At 42.4% G+C, this 25,900-nt stretch overlaps 1 long non-coding RNA gene across 2 annotated transcripts in view; it reads right to left on the reverse strand.

The window, feature by feature from the left end:
* LOC307176697 overlaps positions 1-25,880 on the reverse strand; it is a 37,973-nt gene extending 12,093 nt beyond the window's left edge. Inside the window, exons 1-3 of one of the 2 annotated variants that reach the window (XR_013824867.1) lie at positions 25,797-25,880; positions 21,606-21,785; positions 6,792-6,900 (exon numbers count right to left, since the gene is read on the reverse strand). This is a non-coding gene — a long non-coding RNA (uncharacterized lncRNA). Of the gene's footprint in view, positions 1-6,791; positions 6,901-21,605; positions 21,786-25,796 lie in introns of those variants that run through there. The other variant, XR_013824866.1, reaches the window with a different exon arrangement.
* Between the last annotated feature and the right edge of the window lie 20 nt (positions 25,881-25,900).

The raw sequence follows: 25,900 nt of genomic DNA on the forward strand, positions 1-25,900 counted from the left end.
GCCATTGAATGCATTCATTGCACGTAAATGTCAATCTCAAATAATTCAACCAACGAGTCTGTGAATGGGTTCCTGACCATCCCTGTCCTGGGCGACAAGAATTTTGCTATTGTTATTTATCTCACCTGTCGTCATAGATATTTTAAGAATTTTGCTATTGTTATTTATCTCACCTGTCGTCATAGATATTTTTGATATTATCGGTGTTTGGAATACTGAGTCACTTGCTTTTTACTAATGACCAGGACTTCCTGGCAGACTAACCTTTGCGTTCTTTCTCATCACCTTTAGGCTTACCTTCCATCTCTAGATGCTTTGGGGCCCATTCCCTGTCCCTTAAGTCTTTTGGCTCTTAACCAATCTCTTTTCTTCCAAGGTTGAATAATACAAGAAATAGAAACTATTTAACACGTTCTTGTCAAATACTAAGTATTGAGTATGCCACCGTTCCCACCGCTTACCATAAAGGCATTGACCCCGATGGACACAGCTGGCGTTAGGGGTCCGTAGTGGCTGGGTGGGGGAAGCTAAGGGAGCAATGGGGGAGATGGGGCAAGCCGTTCCAGGGCCACTTTGCCAGGGGCTCAATGTCCGTCCTCTCAATCAGTGCTCAGTACAACTCTGACAAGTAGAAAACCCAAAGGCTTTGTGGAGAAGAAAGCCAAGAAGAGAAAAATCGAGGTTCAGAGAGATGCAGCCACTGGCCAGGCTCACACAGTACTCAACACGCCGGGACAGAATCCACCCTCAGGCTGGTGCATCATGATGCCCAGTGACGACCCAAGGAAGAGCTTCCACAATTTCGGCACTCTGTAGCGTGTAAAGCTCGCTGAATATAGACACTTTATGAAATTATGACGAGTCCCGAAGGAAAGGAACAACAGCATTTCTATTTATTTTCTGTCCCCATTTTACTGATAAAATCCCATTTACTGAGAAGATGAAGGCTTGAGATGGGAAGGAACTTGTTCCATGGCGCCCTGGTCAAGTTTCCCACTAGGGTGATTGCTACCAATTTAGTTGGGCTTGGAAGTTACTCAGAGGGCCTTCTCGACAGAAGGAAACAATTCTACTTACCAGCACCAGAAATTTTATCACTGAAGTCTTGTCCTTCTGGTCTCTCCAATCTGTAAGAGTGTTCTCATTGAATTCATGTGTTCCCTGAAGATGTACATGCACTGTTGTTCATCACAACTGTGGTCAAAATAACAGGTTATATATGGCTGCAGAACACATAACCCCAGAAATGGTATCTCAAAACTAAAATGATTTATTTGTTCAAAATTCTTCAGCATGAGTTGGACTCAACTGGGCTGGGCAGTCCCCCGGCTGGTCTCCCCGGAGGTTATTTACGTGGCTACATGACGACGTGCTTAGGGCTGTCGGATCCGGGATAGACTCGCTCAGAGGCCCAGCTGTTTGCTAAGGCCGTGGGCACTCTGGTTTGGATACCAGTCGTGTCTCCGTCAGGACAACACAGATTTTGTACGTGGCGACACCACAATTCCAAGAGGATAAGCCCCAGCGCTCAAGTGCTTATCTGGTCTTAGTTTGCCTTGCATTTGCTGATGTCCCATAGACCAAAGCAATTCATGGTCCCCAGAATAATGGCCCCCAAAGATGTCTACATCCTAATGCCCCCAAACCTGTGAATCTGTTACCTTCCGTGCAGAAGGGACTTTACCTATGTGATTAAGTTAAGGTTGTTGAAATGACAAGATTATTCCTGGACTCTCTGGTGGTCCTAATGTAATCCCAAGTGTCCTCATAAGAGGGAGGAGAAGGGGCGTCAGAGTAGACATGATGACCAAAGCAGAGGTTGGAGTGATGCAGCCACAGGCCGAGAAACGTGAGAGGCCTCCAGGGGCTGGAAGATGTAGAGAATGGATTCTCCTTAGGACCTCCAGGAGGACCACAGCTCTGCCAAATTTTGATTTTAGCCCTGCAAGACCAATTTTGGACTTCTGACCTTGAGAACTGTAAAATAATCTATTTGGTTCTTTTATGTCACTAAATTTGTGGTACTCTGTTACAGCAGCAGGAGGAAAATGATACACAAGTCACTTATCCAAACCCAGGATCAGCCTTGGAGGGGGCACAAGGACACATGATTCACTGAAGCCCATTAAGGTAACAGTGCATCACACAGATGACCTAAATGCTCAATAACGAGGATTGTTTTACTAGATCGTGATAGTTCCCTATGATGGAATACTGTGCATTTTAAAAATCATGTTGTAATAAGAATCACAGTAAGAGTAAAATTAGAAGAATGACATCATATATTGTACACAAGATACTAAATGTAAAAAACAAGTAACAAAATATCAGGTACAAAATAAACCCAAACTTTTAGAGGGAAACCTAAATAAAACATCTTGGTTTCCGATGATAGATGAATAGATAGATAGACAGATAGATAGCTACCAATAAATAGTCTGTATGTGTGTGTATAACCTTCAAATAAGGATTAGAAGCATATAATACAAACTGTAAATTGTAGTTTATGGGTGATTTGTTTGTTTATTTTTTTCCACATGCTTTCAAGTATTCCACAATGATCAGGAGTTGTATTTCACCAAAAAGCAACGCAATACATTTGTTGAAATGTAGTATAATAAAAGTTTTTGAGGAGAAGAGAAACTGAAAATATTTTTGAGAGGGCTTAGTACTGGTGTGTACTATTTGTATTTGCAAGAATAAGGGGGAAAAAGAAACCCTTCCCTGAAGAAGGTATAATCTACCTGCCCTTGAAGATGATCTATTCTAGGCAAAGAAGCAGAACACACAGTCAGGAGACAATTAAGGAATATGATCATGTGATTATATCTGAATGGTGATCAATCATTTAATTTTTTATTTTCAATCACATATTTGTCTGGATAAAACGAGAGAAGGTTTGTGTATCAGCATAAAGATAACTTGCGGTAGAAATTTTGAAAGCAGCAAGAGATGAAAAGAGCTTTGAAAACTAAGCCCAAAATTTCAGATTGAAATGGCAAAAAAACATTACCTCTTGTTTGTGGTTTTGCTTCATTTTGTTTTGTCTTTAACTATTTTGAAAGCAGAAGATAACACCACATTGCTGTTGGTTTACTGTTTTGTTTTTTAGTCGTTTCTTTGGAAATATATATAAATATTCTAAAGTTCTAATGTTCCAGGTCTTCTACTAGTGTGATGCAAGCCTGATCAGGGATCAACACAGTCATACTATATGCCGTCTGGGTGCCCTGCTCACATTAGGAAGGTATCTGCTTATAATAAGTCAAACTTGACTAAATAGAAAACAAAAAGAAACATATTTTAGGTCTTCTTAATCATTGCCCGAAAGATAACATTAAGTACTGCTTACTTGCCAGCTCTCACGGTTGGTTTTTACAAACTTCCCCTTGTGACGAAGAGGTGCAAAGGCCTAAGCCCACTTCTGTCTTGTGTCACAAGCAAGGACAGCAGGGAGGGAACAGACCTGGTGCAAAAGCAAGAAAGCATTGAACTAGGCTCCAGGGGGAAGGGGAGAAGCACATCTAGGAATTTCCCATTTGCAAACCAGACTTTGCATCTAAGACCCTTGGGATTTAAGGCAAGAAAAAGAAGAAGGGAATATGACACTATCCCCTCCCAAAGTGTTAAATCTCACACCAGGAAGGCCTGGTTCAATTAGGGAGGAAATGAAAGGCGTCTGCTATAGTTCCTCAGACAGACTGCCTCCGACTCTGACGTGCCCACGGCCTCTGTCTCTAGGGGGCATCAGTAGAGCCACAGACGGAACTCTAGCAGTTCAAGCTCCTGCCATCCCTGTGAGGTCATGGCCACCCATCAGTGGTGTCTCGGTCCTGCTGTGGCGAGGAGAGCAGAGGCACGGGCTCTCAAACTTGTCCTCACCTGTGCTCAATACCCACAACGCCATCAGTGAAGAAAGAGAACCAGGGCACCCTTTATCTCATCTTCATCCTCTAAAAGCAAGAGGTGGGTGTAGAACGCCCCAATGTGATTGCGAGAGAGGTAGAGTAAACTCTTCTACGTTGGCTATTTCCAGAAGACAATCTAAAGCATCACCAGCCCCATCAGGGTCTGCACAGCCTGGATCTTCAGAGCTGGTGAGCAACGCAGAATCCCAGGTCTCATGCCAGTTCCGCTGAATCAGAATCTGGACTTGATCCAGATTTGATTGACATTGATCACTTGACATGATCTCCAAGTCATTCTTCTTGAACAATAAAGTTTGAGAAACACCAGTCTAAAGGGCGTAAAAGAACGAACATCCTGGTGACCAGTAATTATAATGAAGGGAAAAAGAAGATCAATACAGAAACTTATGTTACATTTTTCATCCTTACATATTACATGGCCTGAAATTGACATTTTAAAAACAAAAGAAACAACCAGTTCTGAGTTTGTATTTTTTGCATGTTGGAACTTTTGCTCAGATCAGTTAAAGCAAAGGCGGATCCACCGAAAAGCACAAGAAGGGAGACAGAAATAAAGATGGGGATTACGTCACGAGTATTTCACCGTTCGGATCCATATTCCCGTGGGAGGATTTGGAGAGGGGAATTGTTACCTACGAAGAGATAGTCATGCTGGGAACGCCTGCCTTCTATCTCACCTCTGTGACCTAAGAATACGTTCTCCAGCTGCTTTTTTGTTCTAATCGTGATCTCGTTATTGTGCTTCAGCTAGATCGTGATGGTGGAAAGAGATTTATTTTTATAACTTATATTTGAATTTTCAAGCAAATTCTGCGGTAGCACTTTGAATACTTTAGAAACCAAGAGGAGGCCCTATTTCTGAATATAGGCAGCACAAGCAAACAAAGAGTCTTTTGAGAATATTCAGAGAAAACTTGATTGACTGTTCAGCGTCTTACGCTTTGACATTCGTTCAAAACTCCAAGTTGTGTTAACCCTAGGAGGGCTGATTTCCACAGCCATGTAGCTTTGGGTTTTTCAGTCAATTTAATCTGCGGGGAGAGTTTACAGTCACAGTCTTTTTCCCGTTGTTCTGTGGCACAAAAATAGGGTGGCCACCCTGGGGAGACGTGGTACAGCCCGGGAGCTGTGGCCGGGCGGCCGGACCCTTCCACCGCATCTGCCCAGCACGGTCGTCAGCGACACGCTTGTAATGATGCATCTCTCCAGACGCGCGCTTTAAAAATACACACAGGAAAACCACATATTCCATTGTCCCATTTTAGCTTTCACTCAAAGGAAAGTAGTATTTTCAAATCATTTCAATGAAAAGCATCCATTTCAAGGCCAGATAAAATATATTCTTGAAGCTCTAGAATGTTCCATCTTATCTGACAGACCTCTGACTTTGCCCAGGGCACCAGATGACTTTGGACACTTTCTTTGTAGGAAGGGGTTCTTTGTTAATACTCTGCTGTTTAAGAGCCCTGCTAAGAAACCCACTCTGTTGGGGGTTTCTCATTGACACTGGATGGGACGTCCAGGTACTGTACCGTCAGGGGAAATGCAACTCAAAGGGCCCAGTCGTTTGCATGTGAATATTTTGCTGTTCACTCTTGCCAGAGGAAATGAACACCAGCACAGATGTCATGTGGTATATGCCTGCAGAAGGATCTAGTTCTCTAGCCCTGATCTCACATGGTTCTGAACCAGGGTCTTCACAAAAGAGAAAAATTCACAGTTTTCACAAATTGCGAGGAAAGGGTCCTATCAGAGATGAAACCCAAAGCCTCATCGTCTTGAAGATGCTGTAAGAATGTGGATATCCTTGATAGGTCTTCGCTAGCTACTAATTGCAAGCAATTTGATTTATGAAAAGATTTGTAGACAGAATGTGAGAATAGGAGGAGACATTTTAAATACAACATATAAATATAATACTTTTTTAGATAAATTGAAAGAAATGCATAAAAAGAACTTTTAAATGACCCATCACCCATATCCAAGAGCTAAACACTGTTGACACGCATGGGTATTTTTTTTGGTATTAAAAATATGTGCATATTTACACATTTTTGGTTACACAGAAATACCATTTCCAAAAAAAGTTGTCGAGATAAAGTTTTATCAGAACGATGGTCAAGTACTGAACCTAAATAAACCAACACATCTCTGTCAAAAATGAAGTTACATTTTCAGTATTGTCTCTTTGCCTTCTGCAGTGGGCAGCCCCCAAAGTGGAAGCCAGGGACGAAAGAAACTGACTGGTTTGGGTACGACGGCGTAAGTAGCCTCGCAGCTCGGGGAGATGTCACTCGCTTTATTAAGTGCCCCGTCTCAGGCTCAGAGATGTTCCAGTCGAGATGATAAATTATGTGGCCACCCTAAGTAACAAAAGGAAGCCTGCTTTCAGTGCGTCCACACACTTTGTGTGGGAAATTAACTGTTCACCTGGGTATTGAATTTGCTTATCCAGGAAGAAATCTTTTTCCCCTGGACAAGGTTTTGTTGGCGGTCTCTTGGCCAGATAGTCACTTATAATTGCTGATCCCGCGAGTAAAAGACCCATTTAGTCAACTGTGTACAGTTGTGGGTGGTAGGGAAGGGGTGGGGGAGAAAACCCACCCTTCCTTAATCCAGAACAGCCTTCTTGGAGGGGGGGAGGGAGGGGGGAGGGGAGTTGCAGAGTCTGCACCAAGCCGTGGACGGTCATGTTACTTGCACTCGGAGGTCATTTATCATCGCTGCTCAGTGGGCTCCGTCTACTGGCTGATCGCTTACTTTTGTCTCCACTTTAAATTTTTTATGGATCCACCCAAAGGTAATGAACCAGAAAATCCTAGGGTTCTCGTGTTTTTGTTATGAATTCCTGTTCCTAGGAGTCTGCAACTCACGTGCAAAAAAAGTTGTTCTGACTTGAAATGACTTGAAAATTGAGTTCAGAGGTCCACACTTCGGGGCGAATATTTCCTTAGAGACTTCTGGTGAAGAGCTAGGACAGGAAGATGACAGAAAGTTTGTGATTTTGAGATCTTCTGAACGCTCATAAAAAAGAAATTGGGAAGGAGGGTAGGGAGACACGCTGACCTATGGCCATCACCTTCCTCATCTTCGTCTAAGTGAAGGTGGACTTGGCCCTAGTCTGATTCACAAATTCATTCTTATAGTGATCTTATTACTTCCTTGTTCCCTCAGGCTCTTCCTCCTCTGGAAGGAAAGAGTCATGAAAGCAGGTAAGTCTGCTGAGTGGCTCCGGTGGTGACAGCAGTGCCTGCAGAAAGTCCTTGCATGTCTGCTAAACGCTCAACCAGCTCCAGCTGAAACTCTCTGGGGAAGCTGTGCTTTTGTCTGGAATTAATGGTCTGAAGTTCACCAATTTCTGTCCATTCTCTCCCTCTGTTTCTTTGGATCTCAAGTATTGAATTAACCATAATCAGGGGTTCATGGCATCCTATCACACTAGAATCCTGAGCCCATGCATAGCTCCCTTCCACTTACCTATTTATTTTCATTCATGCACTCATTTAATAATACATTAAACCCCAGTGAACCTCTACCTAATCAAAGACCTTGCACTTCCCCATTAACTTATGTGCACTTCCCATCCCATTTTATGGCCTAAACAATACATCCTTTAAATTTATGTGCTTCTGGGTATTCCCTGCATGTCCCTCCTGGTATTTGCTTTTTCACTCAATGTGACTGTTATGGGCTGAATGTTTGTGTCCCCTCACAATTCGTATTTTGAAGCCCACACCCCTGAAGTGATGGTATTAGGAGGCGGGGCCTTTGGGAGGTAATTAAGTTGAGATGCAGTCATGAGGGTGGGGCTCCCATGAGGGGATCAGTGCCCTTCTAAGATGAGGGGGAGACTCCAGAGCTTCCCCCCATCCACGAACACACCCAAAGAGAGGCCAGGTGAGCACACACCCAGAAGGCAGCTGTCTGCAAGCCAGGAGGACAGCTTGCAGGAGACACTGACTTGCCCGGCACCTTGATCTCGGACTTCTCAGCCTTCAGAACTGTGAGGAATAAATGTGTGTTGTCTCAGCCCCCAAGACTGTGGTATTTTTGTTGTAGCAGCTGAAGCTGACTCAGACGGTGACTTTACAAAGATTAATCTACTTTGCCGTGTGAGGTCTCATTCTCTCGTTAATGCTCTGTAATGTTCCATTGGGTGTGTATATTTTAATTTATTTATCATTTTTTGAATAGGTATTTGGATTATTTACAGTTTTTGCTAATTAAAAAAAGGGCTGTTGTGAGCTTCATGGTATGACCCTTGATAGACACATACCTGGGTCCACTCTTGGGCATGGGATTGCAGGCTCATGGGTTACGCAGATGTTCAGTTTCACAGAATAAGGTCAAAATGTTTTCCGTGTGATTGTGTACTTTACACTCCCACTAGAGATGCATAAAAACTCCCATTGATCCACATCCTTCCCAACATTTCGTATTGTCAGACTCCTTAATCTTCCTAAACCAGAGGGGTGTTTAAGAGGACATTTTATTTTACTTTGATCTGCATTTCTTTAGTGACTTCATATGTGTTTTCACGTTTGCTCCCCATAAGTGTTTCTTCAACTGTGAAACACTTTTTTTCACACTTGTTTTTCTTGTGCTTTGTTCAGTTTTCTCTCATGTACTTTTTTCTCTATTCCTTTGAAAAAAGTGTTTTTGTGGTTATTTTTTTTGCACATTCTTGATACTAGTCCTTTGTTGGTTTTAAGTGTCACAACTATTTCTCTCCAGTTTGTAGCTTGCCTTTTGCCTTAAGATGTTTGATAAACAGAGTTGAAAATTTTTTAAAAATATAATCGAATGTATAATTCTTTTTCATTATATCTGGCATTTTTTTATGTCATGTTTGAAAAGTATTTCTCTACCCTGAGGTAATAAAGCTGTTCCTTTATATTTTATTCTAGAAGTTTTAAAGTTTTACTTTTGACATTTAAGTTCTTAATCCATCTGGAGTTGATTTCTGCAAATGGTAAGAAGTAGGAAATCCATTTTCATTTTTTTCCACGTGAAGAACCAATTTTTCCATCACCATTTGTTGAACTATATTTTTCCCTTTATCAATTTCACAGTAGTGTCACAAAAAACAGTCAAGAAAAATTCCCAAAAGTTTCTTCTCACTAGTGATAAAAAAATAATAATAAGCAAAAGTGATCATTTTGAATCAGCATGTTCGAGGTAACATGTCAGGAAATTTAGAGCCATTTAATCAGAGCAAACTTATGGATTAGGGATGATATTTATAGCCATTTTATAGAGAAGTCAAGTAAGCCTAAGGACTGTCAAATGGATTTTATAAATATAATAAAGAGATGTTAAGTATTTCCCAAGGTCCTGCATCTGATTGTGTGTGGAGCAGGGATTCTAGCCCAGGTCTAACAGTCCATGCTTTCACGACTTCAGCAGGGAGGGTATTAAACAGAGCCAGCTTTCTCTGTCTTCATTCAACATTAAAGTGAAGAAGAACTGGCCTACCAGGAAATGGGTGGGTTGGTCTTACCCTCAGGAAGTAACCTTTCCTTCTTTTCCGTCAGGGTCAACTTCCCTCTTTGCTCCCTCATCCCTGGGCACATGCCCACTGAAGCACCCCTCCCTCCTGGGGTTGGAAGGGCATCCTGGAGTGTGGAGACCCCAGCCCTGGGTAGACTGGACTACTGCCTAGAACATGCACCCCCCCCCTGCTCCCAGGGCACTTTGTGGGACCAGAAAGCTGGTGATGAGCATCTGTGCAACAAGCTACTCCCCATCCTCTGTTTCACGTCACGACCATCTCTTCCTGAACATGCTCTGTGGCCTATACATGATTTTGAAAGACAGAAATAAGCTTTATTTCAAGAAACTGTTTTAAATGTTTGCAACTTTAGAAAAGACACACAGACTCATGGAGCATGAGAAAACACAGACTTAGAGCCAAGTATCCACTTGGTGAGAGGTGAGAATCCACCTCTCCTTTACTGGACGCCTGACTTCAGATGAGTCCTCTAACTCTTGCCACATTTTCCTGCCAAGGGCCCACACAGAAATAACTGGGACTTTGAGGATGCACAGTCTCTGCAGACCTACTCAGCTGTGCTGCTGTTGTGGGAAAGTGCTTGATGAGGTCAGTGTGCCGTGTGCCAATAAAACTTTATTTAGAGACACTGAAATTTGAATTTTAGGTAATGGGTCATAAAATGTTACTGTTCTTTTGATTTTTTTCATCCATTTGAAAATGTTAACTTTTAAAAAAAAATAATTAATTAATTTATTTATTTTTGGCTGCTTTGGGTCTTCATTGCTGTGCACAGGCCTTCTCTAGTTGCGGCGAGCGGGAGCCACTCTTTGTTGTGGTGCACAGCCTTCTCACTGTGGTGGCTTCTCCTGTTGGGGATCACGGGCTGGCTCTAGGTGCATGGGCTCAGTAGTTGTGCTTCGCGGGCTCTAGAGCACAGGCTCAGTAGTTGTGGCGCACGGGCTTAGTTGCTTCGCGGCATGTGGGATCTTCCTGGACCAGGGCTCGAACCCATGTCCCCTGCATTGGCAGGCGGATTCTTAACTACTGTGCCACCATGGAAGTCCCTGAAAATGTTAACTTTTAGTCCTGGGTCAGAAAATAACAGGAAGTGGTCTGGATCTGGCCCCAGGACAGTACTTTTCATGGCCCTGAGTTCAACTATCTGTGGCTGACTCATCTATAAATGTCAAAGCATGAGAATCACCTCCGGGCGTTAAGTGTGGATAGTGTGAAATTAGTAAGCAAATTCGCCAGTGCCAGCCACAGAGGAGGAAGTCAATGATTCTTTTTTAATTTAAAAATCAGAAATAATTGTTGTCATTATCAACTTATTCAATGGATATTTATTGTCTCTCTTCCGGTCAGCTATTGTTCTAAGGGTGGGGACACAGCAGCTAGGAAGATGCACAGTTCCTGCCCTTCCAGTGTTTACATTCTAGGGAAGGCGAAAAACACTTGGATAGAAAAATAGAATTTCTAGCATGTCAGAGAGTGATCAATACTAGGGGGAAAAGGAGTATATGGGGAAGATTTAGACTCTGGTTTCAAATTTTCGAGTCATCAACACACAGATGGAACTTCAAGCCATAAAATCTGTGAAGTCATCAAGAGCACAAATGGAGATCATAAACGGAAAGAGGTCCAAGGCTTAGACACTGAGCTACTCTATTATTAGCGGTCAGGGAGATAAAGAAGAAACACTCAAGGAGACTGAGGAGTACAAGGGAAACCAAGACAGCGTGCTCTTCTGAGAGCTGGGCGTGAAAAGGGGAGGTTCTGGGTGGAGAAGGCTCACACATGGGAACTCCTACGTCGTCCAGGAAGTTGACGCCTGAGCAGTGGCTGGTGGATGCAGTAACACGGAAGTCACAGGCGGCCTCGACAAGAGGAACTTTGGCAAAATGATTGGGTTTGGGGGGTAGAATGGTTTGTTCAATATCATATATTAATGCATATATGTGGAATCTAGAAAAATGCTGAAGATGATCTTATTTGCAAAGCGGAAGGAGAGACACAGACGCAGAGAACATATGTATGGATACCAAGGGAGAAGGTTGGGGGGGGATGAATTGGAAGATTGGGGTTGACATATATACACTCTTGACACTATGTATAAAATAGACAACTAATGAGAATATAGTGTATAGCACAGGGAACTTTACTTAATGCTCTGTGGTGACCTAAATGGGAAGGAAATCCAAAAAAGAGGGGATATATGTATGTGTACAGCTGATTCACTTTGCTATACAGCAGAAACTAACACAACAGTGTAAAGCAACTGTACTCCAATAGAAATTAATTTAAAAAGCAAGAGAAAATGGGAAGAAACAGGAAATTGGAAAGGAGCAGAGGCATCACTGTCAATTCAAAAAGAGTCACGTACCAAAATGTTCATTGCAGCTCTATTTACAATAGCCCGGAGATGGAAACAATCTGTGTGTCCATCATCGGATGAATGGATAAAGAAGATGTGGCACATATATACGATGGAATATTACTCAGCCATAAAAAGAAACGAAATTGAGCTATTTGTAATGAGGTGGATGGACCTACAGTCTGTCACACAGAGTGAAGTCAGTCAGAAAGAGAAAGACAAATACCATATGCTAACACATATATAAGGAATTTAAGAAAAAAAAATGTCATGAAGAACTTAGGGGTAAGACAGGAATAAAGACACAGACCTACTAGAGAATGGACTTGAGGATATGGGGAGGGGGAAGGGTAAGCGGTGACAAAGCGAGAGAGTGGCATGGACATATATACACTACCAAACGTAAGGTAGATAGCTAGTGGGAAGCAGCCGCATAGCACAGGGAGATCAGCTCGGTGCTTTGTGACCGCCTGGAGGGGTGGGATAGGGAGGGTGGGAGGGAGGGAGACGCAAGAGGGAAGAGACCTGGGAACATATGTATATGTATAAGGATTCACTTTGTTATACAGCAGAAACTAACACACGATTGTAAAGCAATTATACTCCAATAAAGATGTAAAAAAACAAAAGGAGTTTCCTGAAGCCAGGGGTGGAGGGTGGGTTAGAATGAAAGGATGGAGCTGAGGGTTTTATTTGCCTGTTTTCATTTCTTTTTTAAGGGGGAGAAAGAACAACTTGTTAACATGCTGATTCAATAGAGGGTGAAATGGAGGAGATAGTGGAGAGATTAGCAAATTGCTGGAGCAGTGATCAGGGAATAGGTGAGAAACGGTCTGAGCCTCGCATAAGTGGAGGAGCTCAGGGTAGCTCAGAGCCGGGAGAACTCAGCCACAGAGACAGGAGAGCAGCCAGCGCAGGTAGATGCAGATGCTCGAAGGTGGGAGTTCATGGAAGACCTCTGCTGGTTGTTTCTATTTTCTCGGTGAAATACGGCTTCAGCAGAGCGATAATGAACTTTTAAAGTTGAGGAAGAGAAGATGTGAATAATCATTTGATTACTGTGTTATGATTGTTGGGTAGTATATAGAACAGTTTCTTGGGGGGGGGCGTATGGATTTAATAGTTTATGAGTGAATTTTAGAATATCCACAAATCCCCTAAAGCTAGAGGGATGATTTTCTCCAAATATGCATTTTTTTCTAGAAATTAGTTCCTAGCCCTCTTTAGATTATCAAGTGGGTTCATGGCCCACGCAAGATTAAAAACCAAAACATGACATAATAAACCTACTGATGAAAAAGGGTAGCCGGGGCATCACGTCAGGGTTTCTGCTCCACGCCTGGCCTGGACCAGAAGGCTGCCTATCCTCTTGTCTGGGATAATAGTTTCCTTATTGGGAGCAAGAAAATGAATTACGGCTGAGGACCAAATGCTGGGGTCCATAGAATCGTATTCAGAGTGAGGTGTCAGAGGGAGACGGTCCCTGCGTGGGCATCTAGATGAGTCAACTGGAGCTGGGGGTCCAGGAGAAGATCCAGAAGGTGAGACGGGCACGAGCATAGCTCTGCTGTTCTGCAGATACACACAAGCCCCTCCACCTCCATCCCTCCCCCTCCAGACGTCAGCTTGCCTTAGAGGATGTTCAGCGAGGGTAAAATCACATTCAAACGGAAAACATTCAAAACAATTTGGTTTCCTCAAGGTTAAGAAACACAAACTTACTTGAAATAAACAAATATGGAAGAGGAAAACCTACTTTAACCTCAAAACTGAAACACGGTCTCCATTTTGAAAAGATAAAGCAGCATTGAACGATCCCATTGGAGTGCTCAAATTAGGAAATTAGTTGAAATTTGAGGTGTTTTTTATATCTTTTAATCTACTTAATTCTGCATTCCTAAAAGATGTGGTACAAACAGGCAAGGTGTTTGATGTGGAATAATAATCATACAGAGCAGAATAAAAATACAAATTGTGATGAAGATAAATTATGTCACATGAAAACTACTCATTTGGGGAACTTAATTTTTTATTTTCCCTGAAATTAAAAAAAGGAACTGTTCAATTAGTAGATATTTTTAATTGAAAACTTCAAAAAAGAAGTCCAGTTGATCTTTATTTGACATTCATATATATCTTCCTAACTTTTACTTCAAAGCTGAAGGGAAAAAATGCAGCTGTCTTGCCTGATTTTTGCCTTTGGTGTCATGAAGAGGAGGGGAAAGCCTGCCCCAGGCTGAGATGCTATTTACCCAGTTAAAGGCTAAAGCCAATTGTCACATCCAAGTTATAAAGTCCTTATGAAAACAGCAACTTATAATGGAAATCTGGAGCCACCTAAGCTCTGGTAGGGCAACATGCTTCAATAATAATAACAATAATAATAAATCTGGGTTTGCTATGTTCAAACTCATACCACATTCTTGCTGTGAGGAAAATCAGTTTGTATTTCCAGGGAGGAGTTCCAAAGTAGAATCGGGTATTTATCACGACTGAGCTGAACTGACAACCTCTCCTCATCCTATGCTGCAGATTTGGTCCATGTTTACATGCGTTATTTTTAAAGTTAATGTCTTAATGAAAAATACTTCCTATCAGAATTGACCTTTCCTCTTATTCCTAAAGAAAGGTACCACCATTCTACTTAGATGAAGGTATGACTACAATTCATTTTATTAAATATTCCGTTAGAAAAACACTTTCTTTCTTAGCAAAGTATGCACTTGCTTTCGTCTTGGCATTTTCCTCTTAGCTGTCGTCATTTGATGGAAGCATTTACTTTGAAATGCCTGCCAAGTATTTTTGCCCAATACCACAATAACAATGCAGCAATGTAGGAGTGATTTATCCTAGTAAGTTTACAACGGCCGAGCCTGCGTGGAACATTCTGGAGTTCAAACAGAAGGTTTGCTTTTTTTCTCTTAAATTGCAAGAAGACTGTCCAACAGCACGCTGTGCCCGGCTGACCTTCCCTGCGCAGTATAAACACCACCAAGTAATTAACTGGTCACTTCGATTAAAAACAAAAGACACTAAAACACAAATAGCTGTGCACATGTCCATCCTCGAAGGTACAGATCTGTACAAACACACACACACATACTTATGGGTATTAATCACTTTCCCTTCGATCCTATTAAGAGTTTTATTATGGACACATTTTTTATTAAGTAAGTGAAAGCATCATTTCTTTGCTTAATTTCAATGGGTTTAAAAAACCCATTTTTATTTCTACCATAAATTAATATGAGCATGTCTTGGTTGGGTTGCCTAACTACTGGACCTCACTTGAAATAACCAAAATGAATGTATTTTCAAATTTGCCTCTCGTTTTACGTCTGTGTGTGGCTTTTTAAAAAGATCCACAACAAAGGGAAAAATGCTTGTAGGCTGCAGTGCCAAAGGCTGAAGGCTTATTTAGAAAGGTCGCTGCATCCAAAGGACAGATTGCCAGTTCTTTTGAATTTTCCTTCCTTGCCCCTTCTATGGAAACAGAAAGAAACACGAATCGTCGTCTGGGAGGCAAAGGTAGGGACCACCCAGGGCAGAGCTCACGCAGTGTCTAGTGACCTTCTGCTCCAGCGCAGCACAGAAAGAGGGCGAGATCCAGACGCAGCTCCCGCGGAGCCCTCAAGTATTGCCACTTCATCTCGCCCTTTAGAGGCTTAAAAGATGCCTAAGCGGCTGATTGTTTCAAGAACAAAGCCAGACCTGGCTGGGACTGGCCCTCCAGAGGGCTCCAGCCTTCATTCTCTGACCTCCGCCTCCTAACCCCACTTGCCCTGTTTCTGGAGGATGCTCTGTTTTCTTTTCAGAACAATCTGTCGAGAAAGTGGGCTCCATGAATATTCAATCCCTAAAGGGCAACTCCTAAGAAATAAAGTGAGCCTGCACTCCCTGGCTCTGTGCTCTGTGTAGGGTGGTGAAGACAGACCCCCTCTGGACGGAGACGTGTGTGGCAAGGGGCACCTGCCTTAAGTCCGATCCACCGGGACCCATGGGCCAGATGCTGGGCCTGCACAGCCCGAGGGCAGGGTGAGTTCAGGGAAGCTTGGTAGTGACGTCAGCAGCAGTGGGGTAGCTGGGGGATTTCACATTTCACAGTTTTTCAGACTATTCTGCTAGGATTTTTAAAAATCTAATTTTGCTTGTACTCACGTGTGTTTGTGCTGGTGGCAGTGGTTGGTTGATTTTTTTTCGTTTGCTACGGAGCTTAATCAGGGGACCTCATTGTAAAGAACTGGTTTAGGATGGGGTGAAGAACACAATTATTTATAGATACCGGGTGGGGAGAGGGGGTGTGATGGTGGCTAGGAGAGCCACATGGACACAAAGTAAAGCGACAAAGTACATCGAGGTAAGCAAGTTTCCAGCAGACAGCCATTCATTGGGTCCGCAATATTTACTGAGTACTCTGCCCTGGTCAGACACTTAACTAAATGCTGGAAATTGAAAAGATAAATAAGGCAGAACTCCTATCCTTAGATAGACTCTAACGTAGGAGACAGGCCCACAAAGAAGCAGACTGTCATCCTTAACGCAATTGACTTATAACATTTATTACCAGGCCTGGCAAATGGTGGGTAGTCAAGAAATATTTGTTGGGTTCTTTAGCAAGCACCTAATAAAGGCAAGTTTCCTAAGTAGTTAAGTATTTGTTTCAGATTATTTTTAATATATATGTTTTTGTTACCCCCCCCTACCTCCCACACTAAATTGGTAAATTCACTGAGGTCAAACCTGTGTTTACTATCTCTTGTCTGAGCCTTGATGCGGAGAGTGAGGTCTGGTTGGTGAGAATTACATCCTGAGAGGAAGACAATTTCTTTTCACTTTCACGGTGTTTCAAAGTCATGTACATTTTACAAATATGACTATTTTAATATTAAAATAAATGCTAATATTTTTAAATGCTTAATGATGCCTACATTGTAGTCTGAGGTCCTTCGATGTGGGAAACCAGGCTGAACTGAAGTGTAGTCACAGCATATGTAACTGACTCAGCCTCTGGGCAGTTTCTCATGTGCCCTTTGGTGTCACAATAGCTTATGAATCTAAACTTTATCTGCCACCTGAAACAGGACACATGATCTTAATGGCTTCTTCAACGCCCACACACACTCCCAGGGTCTGTGCCCCCGTGAGGAATGTGGCCCAGACTTGGGACGGTTTATGTTCACAGATGACAGGGATTTCAGGGCTGTGTCTGCTCTCAGATCCACCCCGCCCCCATCTTTTTCTTTGCTCTGCTCTGAATTCAAGGGTCTTAATTCTGCTCCTTTGCCAACTGGTTTGTGAAATGGAAGCACTAGTATGAAACTGAAGGCGGGGACGAAGGGGGAGTCCAGAGCACAAGCACCTGGTCCTGTTATGTGCTTCTCAGAAGTGGTGTATTTCCTCCGTAGCCCCACCTGCAGCCAGTTGAAACCAATAGATGCAGAAAAAGCATTGCAAACTTCAACACCCATTCATGATAAAAATTCTCAAGAAACCATAGGAAATTTCCTAAAAGTGCCACCTTTGTGTAGCAAAAACTACACAAAAAGACTAATGGCAAAAGGAAAACTGCTAAACTTGACTTCATGAAAATTAAAGCCTTCTGTTCTTCAAAAGATGATGTTAAGAAAAGGAAAAGGCAAGGTACAGACCGAAAGAAAATATTATTGGTGCAGATATCTGACAGAGGACTTGTATTCAGCACATATAAGGAATTTTTAAAGTCTTAAAGTCAACAATAAAAAGAGAAACAATCAAATAAAAATTGGAAAAAAAAGAGTTGAATAAACTCTCACAAAAGAAAATATATTAATGGCACATAAAAAAGATGCACCACATTACCGGTCCTCAGGGAAGAGTCAATTGAGCCACAATGAGGTAAGGAACCCTTAGAATGGCTGAAATAAAAACGCCTGCTTGATAATACCACATGTCGGGACAGTGTGGAGCCACTGGAATGCTCTTACATTGTGTGAAGGGACAAAATGAAGTAGCACGACCACTTCTTGACCTGTTCGGCAGTTTTTCCTATAACTGCACCTTCACTCCTTACAGTTACCCAGGTGAAAAGAAAATCAGTCCCACAAAAAGAATTGTGCGTGACTGTTTATAGCAGCTTCCTCCAGAATAAGTTGGAAAGAGTGGAAATGTTCATTGAAGGATGAATGGATAAACATGAACTGATGAACTATGCTCTATTCATAGAGGAATATGATCCAGTACAAAACAGTAATAATATACTGCTGATGCATGTGTAGCAGTGCAGGTGGATCCCAAGAACTCTATGCTGAGTGAAAGAGGCAAGGCACGGAAGTCGCGTTCTGTCTGATTCCTCTTAACGAGGAGCTTCCTGATCTGCAGGACTAATTCAGGATCCGTGGTTGCCTAAACCAGAGGGGCTGAATACTAGAAACTTGACAGGGGAGTTTGGGGACAATGTCGCTCTTTTATAGCCTGTTTGGAATTGTAATTACAAGGTTGCAGAGATTTCCAGAACTTACTTTACCATACCCTCAAAATGGGTGCATTTTATTGAATATAAAGTATTTTAATACAGTGAATTGTGTGTGTGTGCAAAGCAGATCAGAGACATATTTTTTATTCATTGTCCACCCACGCCAAAGTGTTAAAATCCCCAAGAAGGCATTTTCAGACACTGCCTCAGCTCTGCTCATAATTGATCATGAGTATGGGATTACAAGTATTGTAACTAAAGTACAGATTTTTTTTTTCCAGAATTGATTTTTTTTGAAGGAAAAAAATTTTTCCTTTCAGCTTTATCTAGCTTATGAGTCCTGGACTGTTTGTAAATATTTCATTTCCTAACAGTTTAAAGAGACAAAAGAAACCTCATAAAGTGCAAAGTGCTCAGAGTCGCAGCCACTCTCTACTGGGGCTCAGCTTATGAAAAGTATGTGACAGAAAGATATTTTTCCTCTTCCTCAACAAGGCAGATGTCCTAATACTTCTTCTTCCATAAGCACAGATCCCTTTACAAAAACAACACCTTCCTCTCGGGAAACATTTGCACATTTAAAATAATTCGGTAGCCCCCTTTCAGTTTCTTTGGGTGTCTGAGCACATCCTGCTTTGCTTGTTTTGTTTTGTTGGTTTCTGATCTGAGACCATCTGACATGTGCTTTGGTCTCCCCACTTGGAGAAAGGCACAAGGCAGGAGAAATGTAGTTGGCTTGCCCTTGAGATGTGATTCATTTCAAAGAGCAAAATCGGAGAGGGCACACAGGAAACTCCACCCTGGACAGAACGCGTCCGCCCAGAGCTGCGAGACCCAGCAGTGCCCAGGGGCCGGCTCCGACTCCCTCTTACGGGGGCCCCTCGGGGACGGGGTCAGGGGCCCGCAGCCCAAGCCCTGCTGCTCCCCGTTATAGCCTGCGAGTTAGTGGTACAAAACACGACGGACCTCTGTAGGCCTCTCTCCTGGCCTTCCCTCCCCTGAGCTCCCTGACAGGGCAAAGTCCTCTGCCCAGTTCTCAGAACAATTTTTTACGAGCCTCCAGCTCCAGTTCTCTGCTTGGCTCGGGAGTCTTGCACCACTGTGTTTTCTTTTGTATCCATAAAACCCTCTTTCAATCTGGCTTTTCTTAACTTTGATGTCAGTGGGAAGAGATGGCAAACTTGAGGAGAAAGATGTTTCATTAGCCAATGTTCACTTATTGCAACCACAGACACATTTTGAAAAGCCTGGAGGAATCTGGGATTTGTGCAGGAAGCCTTGCATCTCTGCCCCGCAAAGAGGGTGGGCGATGGTGTCGCCTTCTCTGTCTGAGCTTTAAAGGGCCAGCATCTCTTCAGCAGGTAGCAGACACATTCCTTCGCCTAAGTTATAATTTTAGATGTAGTGTCGGGGAGCTGCCGATAGGTGGTGGCAGGGCAGTTACCGGCTTGAGCTTGACGCAGATCAGCATCACGGACACGGAGGAATTTTCTGATGGCACTTCGTCCACCAGGAGCCCTTGTTGTCGGCCAGGTACTGTGCTCCCACCTTTGAGGAATGAGAGGCGCAAGGGAAAACAAGCTGACTCCGTGTGTGTGGCCAGTAACTGGTGACACAGGGAATCCAACCCAGCTCCGGCCTCTGAGTTCGTGACAATACACTAGACCACCTTGCAGCCAGGGCAGGTAAACGCCGTATCACATTTTGTTTAAGTTTCAACTGAAAAAATACTGTAAGTCGTTATTTTCCGTCAGACTTAAGAGTAGCTGCAGCCACCTACAGCAAAACTCAGTCCCACGTAGACAAGGTTCTGGAGAGCCGCGACGTTTCACACAAAGCATGTATGTGTGTGAGATCATTTGCGAGACGCGCTTAGAATAGAATGGTGTACGGGGGGCACTCAACAAGCACGAGCTGAAATTAACGGTAATGAAGTGGAAGTCTGATCATAGAACTGCTTCCTAGGGGAGTCGGGGGGGAGGTCAGGAAAGTGATATTCCTGATCACAGATGAGCAAAGGGACAATTTAGGCATCAAATCTGGAGAACACGGTGGTCTCAGGTTTAAATCTAGAACGGTCCATATCGGACCCTGTAATCAGGAGGTCACACAGTAACAGCAGGTAATCGTTCCTGGTGGCTGAAATCGTAAGAGGTAAAACGTGGAAACTTATATTCTATGCCCTGTTTGTGGCCCTGTGGCCCAGAGCATCGGAGAAAGTCTACAGAAGAGACAGACAAGCACGGCGCAGACGCACAGAAGGAAGCCAGCCAGGACAACGCGTCTTAACTGTGCTGAGATCCAGGGTCCAGCTCAGTCCTCAGGCGTGGCTGCGTCCCTGGGTGCTCCAGCTCCTCTCCGCGGAGGAGAGTCCTTCTCTGCGCCCCCAAAGCAATTTCAAAATCTGCTGGCCTGGCTTTATTTTTCTTCATGAAACGTTATCTACCTTTTCCTGACGCTATACTACGTATACATGTGTTTGCCTATTGTCTGAATCCCCCAGAAAAGGTCAGGAATTTGGTCCACGGCACTATCTTTAGAGCCGAGCACAGTGCTGGACACATAGTCAGTGTAGGTTGAATAAATCAATGGTATGAATGGATAAAATCTCCTTGCGCTTAAGCTACTTTTAGCTGAACTTACGTTTCTTGCAAATCAGAGTTGTAGCTGACCTACAAGAGTAGGGGCGTGGCTGAAATGTTCAGATAGCAGGAAGCACCAGGATGCTGGGTAACAGGTAGCAGAGGTGGGAGAAAATGTACTAGAACAATGAGCTAACCATGCCGGCTGCATGACCAGGACACACCGGTTCCAAGATCTGCCCAGCACCATCTGATGACAACACCTGCACCAAAGAGTGATCTCCATTCCAATAAATGTGTGATCCGGAAACAAAGCATTATTCTTACTCCAGCAGAGCAGTGGTTTATCTGTCTATCTAGGTGGTAACAAGATGTGCTTATGGGCAGAAGAGCCCTGGCATTGCTATCCTGCCTCCAGTGGAAGTGGTCTTGAAATAAGGGCATCGTATCAGAGAATTCCGGTTCCACGATCTCAGACAGACAGAGAAACACAGCTGTGTAGCTGACGCTACTACCTAAGTATCTGATGCAAGTGTAATAACACTGAGAACTGAGTGTTGGTTCACAACTTCCAGAGCCTCCCGGGTGAAATCTGAAACCAGCCTCTGTACGGAGGCAAGGAGAGACCAAAGAAAGAGGCAGCCACTCCAGATTGGTAGGTGGCAGGTGTGACAAGCAAGGGAACTTACGTAGGAGGCTTATTCTCGGTTACTGCAAAATGGCTAGGTCTCCGCATCCACCCACCAAATCTTAACAGTCTGTCTAGCAGCCTTACCTAGGTTCAGTCACGTGTTCAGTCCAGGTGGTCTCAACACCACATTACTCTCTCACGGCTGCACCCCTGAAAGGGTTCCTAGAGTGGGAACGGTGGCTGGAACACACATTCCAAGGACAGGGCGGGGTGTGGAGTCTCCGACTGCTTGGGTCCAGCTCGTGGGTCAACAGGCAGTCACGACTGAGAAGAAATGAAATCATGTTAGCATCCTCTGCTTAGTTAGCCAGAGACATACATAATATACTTATTTTTTTTCCAGCCAAACTGGTAAAAAGTTTATAAAAGAGTGAATGCATCAATTCAGACCGCTACGTGTCCTCCAATGTGTTTCTGTTCTTCTGTAATGGAACGTCCAATTTTTAGCTGGCTATGTGCCCAGCCACCAAGAAGGATCACATTTACCTTCCACCCTGGTAGCTGAGTGTGGCCATGGTACTAAGTTCTGGACAATAACCTGTAAACCTGAATGGTAACTTCTGCATGGTGTCCTTAAGGGAGAAAGAAGTCTTTCGCTTTATCTTCTTCTTCTTTCCCACTTGCTAGAGTGAGGACATAATGGCTGGAACCCTGGCAGCCACCTTGGCCCACAAAGTGACCTTGGGAACAAAAACCCAAGAAGCCAAGGTCCCTGACACTTCAGTTCCACAATATCATCTCTGGACTGCATTCTCCTGGAATTGTACATGGAAGAAAATAAATTCCTAATTTCCTTAAACCCCTATTGGGTTTTCTTTCACTTGTGACCAAACCAAGTAGGGGAATTTATTCCCTATTAATGGCATTGATATGCATATGTTGGACCATCCTTGTACCCTAGGAAAAAATCCCACTTGGTCATGCTGAATGATCCTTTTAAGGTACTATCGAATTTTGCTAATATTTTGTTGAGGATTTTTGCAACTATGTTCATCAGGGATACTGGCCTATAAATTTTTTCTTATCCTGTCCTTTTCTGGTTTCAGTGTCACGGTAACGCTGGCTCCATAAAATGAGTTTGGAAGTGTTTTCTCCTTTTCTACTTTTTGGAAGAGTTTGAGAAGTATCGTTATTAATTCTTTAAATGTTTGGTAGAATTCACTTAGTGAAGCCATCTGGTCCTGGACTTTTCTTTTTGGAAGGTTTTAGATTACTGATTTATTGCTCCTTAAGTCTCCAGACTTATTCAGTCTAATCAGATTTTCTATTTCTTCATGATTGAGTCTTGGTAGGTTGTCTGTTTCTAGAAATTTTTCCATTGTTTCTAGTTTGTCCATTTGTTGGCATATAATTGTCTATAGTAGTTTATTAACGATCCTTTGTATTTCTGTGGTATCAGTTCTAATGTCTCCTCTTTCATACCTAATGTTATTTGAGAAAAACAAAGTATTTTCAGATAAACAAAATCTGAGTGTATCTGTCACCAGCAGATCTACACCATAAGAGACGTTTAAAGAATTTCTCTGGCTTAAGAAAATGATTCCAATTAGACCTCAAATGTACACAAGGGAATGAAGAAAACCAGAAATGTTATATATGAGAGAAAGTATGCAAGACTTTTCTGTGTTTTTAATCTTTTCAAAATCTTTTAAAAAAATAATAACTATTTAAAGGAGAGATAGCAATGCTCTCTGTGATTAAGATCAGTTGTGGCAATGAAATATATGACAGAAGTGCAAAGGAAAGGCGTCACCTCCAGCTTTTCTCATTCAGTAGACGTGGGATGGGGATTGAGAATTTACATTTTTAAGAAGTTCTCAGGCGAGGCTAACGCTTCTCGCTAGGGACCAGTCTTTGAGAACCACTGAATTATAGATTTAATGCTATCCTAATACAAATCTCAGCAAACTTTTTAAAAAACTAGTTGATAAACTAATTCTAGAGGGTTTAGAAAATTAAAAGAGTATAGATAGCCAAAATATTCTTGAAAAAAAATTGGAGGACTTACATTACCTGATTTCAAGATGTGCTATATAGCTACAAGAATCATGGCATAATGGTATTTGTGTAAATATGTGAGGACAGGGAATAATGAGAACACTCTTCACGCACTTCTGGTGGGAATGTAAATGTCACAATGACTTTTAACTGCTTTCTCAAAGTATCTATAGAGTTAAATGTACACTTCCCATATTAATCAACAATTCCACACTCAGGCATTCACCAAAGAGAAATGATAGCATATGTGCATGAAAAGACTTCTATATGATCATACAGGCTCCATGAATTACAGCCCCAAAGTGGAGACAAGACAAATGCCCATCACCTGGAGAACAAGAGAAACAAGTTGTGTCATGTTTGTGCAATGAATTCTACTCAGTAATTAAAGGAATAAACTACTGATATACTCAACATCATGGATGTCCAAAAAATTATGCTGAGCAAACCAGGCCAAACAGAAAAGAGTATCACACATCCTACATGATTCCATTTATAGAAAACTCTAGGGAAAGCATTTAATTTCTAGCAATGAAAAGTCATTGCCTGAGGCCAGGGATGGGGGAGACTTTGTGGAAGAGATGAGGGATCTTTTGGCAGTGATGGAAAAATTCTATATCTTGATTGAGATGGTGGTTACATGTGTATACACATTTGTCAGAACTGATTAAATTGTACATTTCAAGTGTCTGTATTATATTGTATGTAAAGTATACCTAAATATAAGTGATTTTAAAAGATAATGTACAAAGGAGTTTTCAGGAGGCTCTCTATTATGTAAGACAGAAATACTATAACATTCTTTTGGGGTAAAATTTATCTTATTTAAAGTGTTTTTACATGATTAATTATAATGCAGCATTTTGAGGAATCTGTTAAATTTCTAATGACACACATTTTAATCTCTTTGTAGTCCATCACATAAAGCATTAGCTGTGGATATTTGAGAAATATGTTTGGGTGAGCAATTTATAAGTTAAATAATATGTATATATGTGTAAAATTACGCACAATTCAAGTTTCTTACAGTTGCTCATATATTAATATTGTCTTAGTATATAAGATACTTCTTAATCCATATTTTCATAATATTTGAACTGCAGCAAATTATACGACTTTCTGTGACAAAATTTTTATTATTTTGCCTAATCTCTGCAGCAAGAATGCAATTATCATCAATAATTATAATCCAAAGACAAAAAGAAAAGCCTAAAGAAAGGACCAAATTGTTCTTTGTCACTATGATGCTCTTCGGCTTAATTTTTGCCTTGGGTAAATGAAAATGGTTGATGGATTTTAATGTCATTTTAGCCCTTTAATTCTACAGTAAATAATTAATCTTTTATGATGAAATGTAGTCATGTTTAATAATTCTGTCATTGTCTTTCATTGCAGCTCTGATTCTTAAAGACCTTTGATCCCTAGATGAGGCTTTAGCAAATTTCCTCTCCATGTGCAGACACATCTTTCATCAGATGTAGGATTAACCAGGATTAGTGATCTTTCAGAGACAGGGACGTCCGGGATTCCATTTTCTGTAGTGATCGTTTTTCTGTGGATTATAGGGAGATGTAATATATGAAATATGGTAGTTCTTCAATTTTTGATTTCTTTAAAACCTAAGAGAACAGAGAAAATGGGGGTGGGCAGGAAAACTGTGAAAACACATTTTAAGACCTACAAAGTAAAACTAAACTCCAAAATCTGGAAGGAAACAGAAATACTGAGTGAGGTGTGAAGAGAGATATTGAGGAGCTCCCCATAAACAGGGTTTTTCATGATGAAATCACGGGATCACCTTGCTTTACCGGCCTTTCCTAGCCCCCAGGATTCTCCGGAAGGAATTCTGAAAGACAGTGCGTTTAACACCAAGTAAATTCTCTGGGATTTTCCACAAATTCCCAGGAAAGAAGTGTGTGGGTTCCCTTTGAAGTTTAATCATTTCTTTAAACTATTAATAAAGGAATCTTTCACAGCTCCGGCTTTTGCGGGAAACAGACAAACAAAGGCCCACATTTTATATCACTTTGGGGGGGAAAAAAGAAAGTTATTTTAGGGCTTCCCTGGTGGCGCAGTGGTTGAGAGTCCGCCTGCCGATGCAGGGAACGCCGGTTCGTGCCCCGGTCTGCCGCGGAGCGGCTGGGCCCGTGAGCCACGGCCGCTGAGCCTGCGCGTCCGGAGCCTGTGCTCCGCAGCGGGAGAGGCCACAACAGTGAGAGGCCCGCGTACCACAAGAAAAAGAAAGTCATTTTAGAACTTCCAACATATTGGCGTTACCTCGTCTCACCACACGCCGGCAACACTCCCGTTTCGGCAGCTTGGTACCCGCGTGTGCGGGGTAAGCGCGTGCAGGGGCACTGCGCACGCGCGCAGGGGCACTG

This window comes from Stenella coeruleoalba (genome assembly GCF_951394435.1).
Source record: "Stenella coeruleoalba genome assembly, chromosome: 18".
In the NCBI taxonomy this organism is placed as follows: Eukaryota; Metazoa; Chordata; class Mammalia; order Artiodactyla; family Delphinidae; genus Stenella; species Stenella coeruleoalba.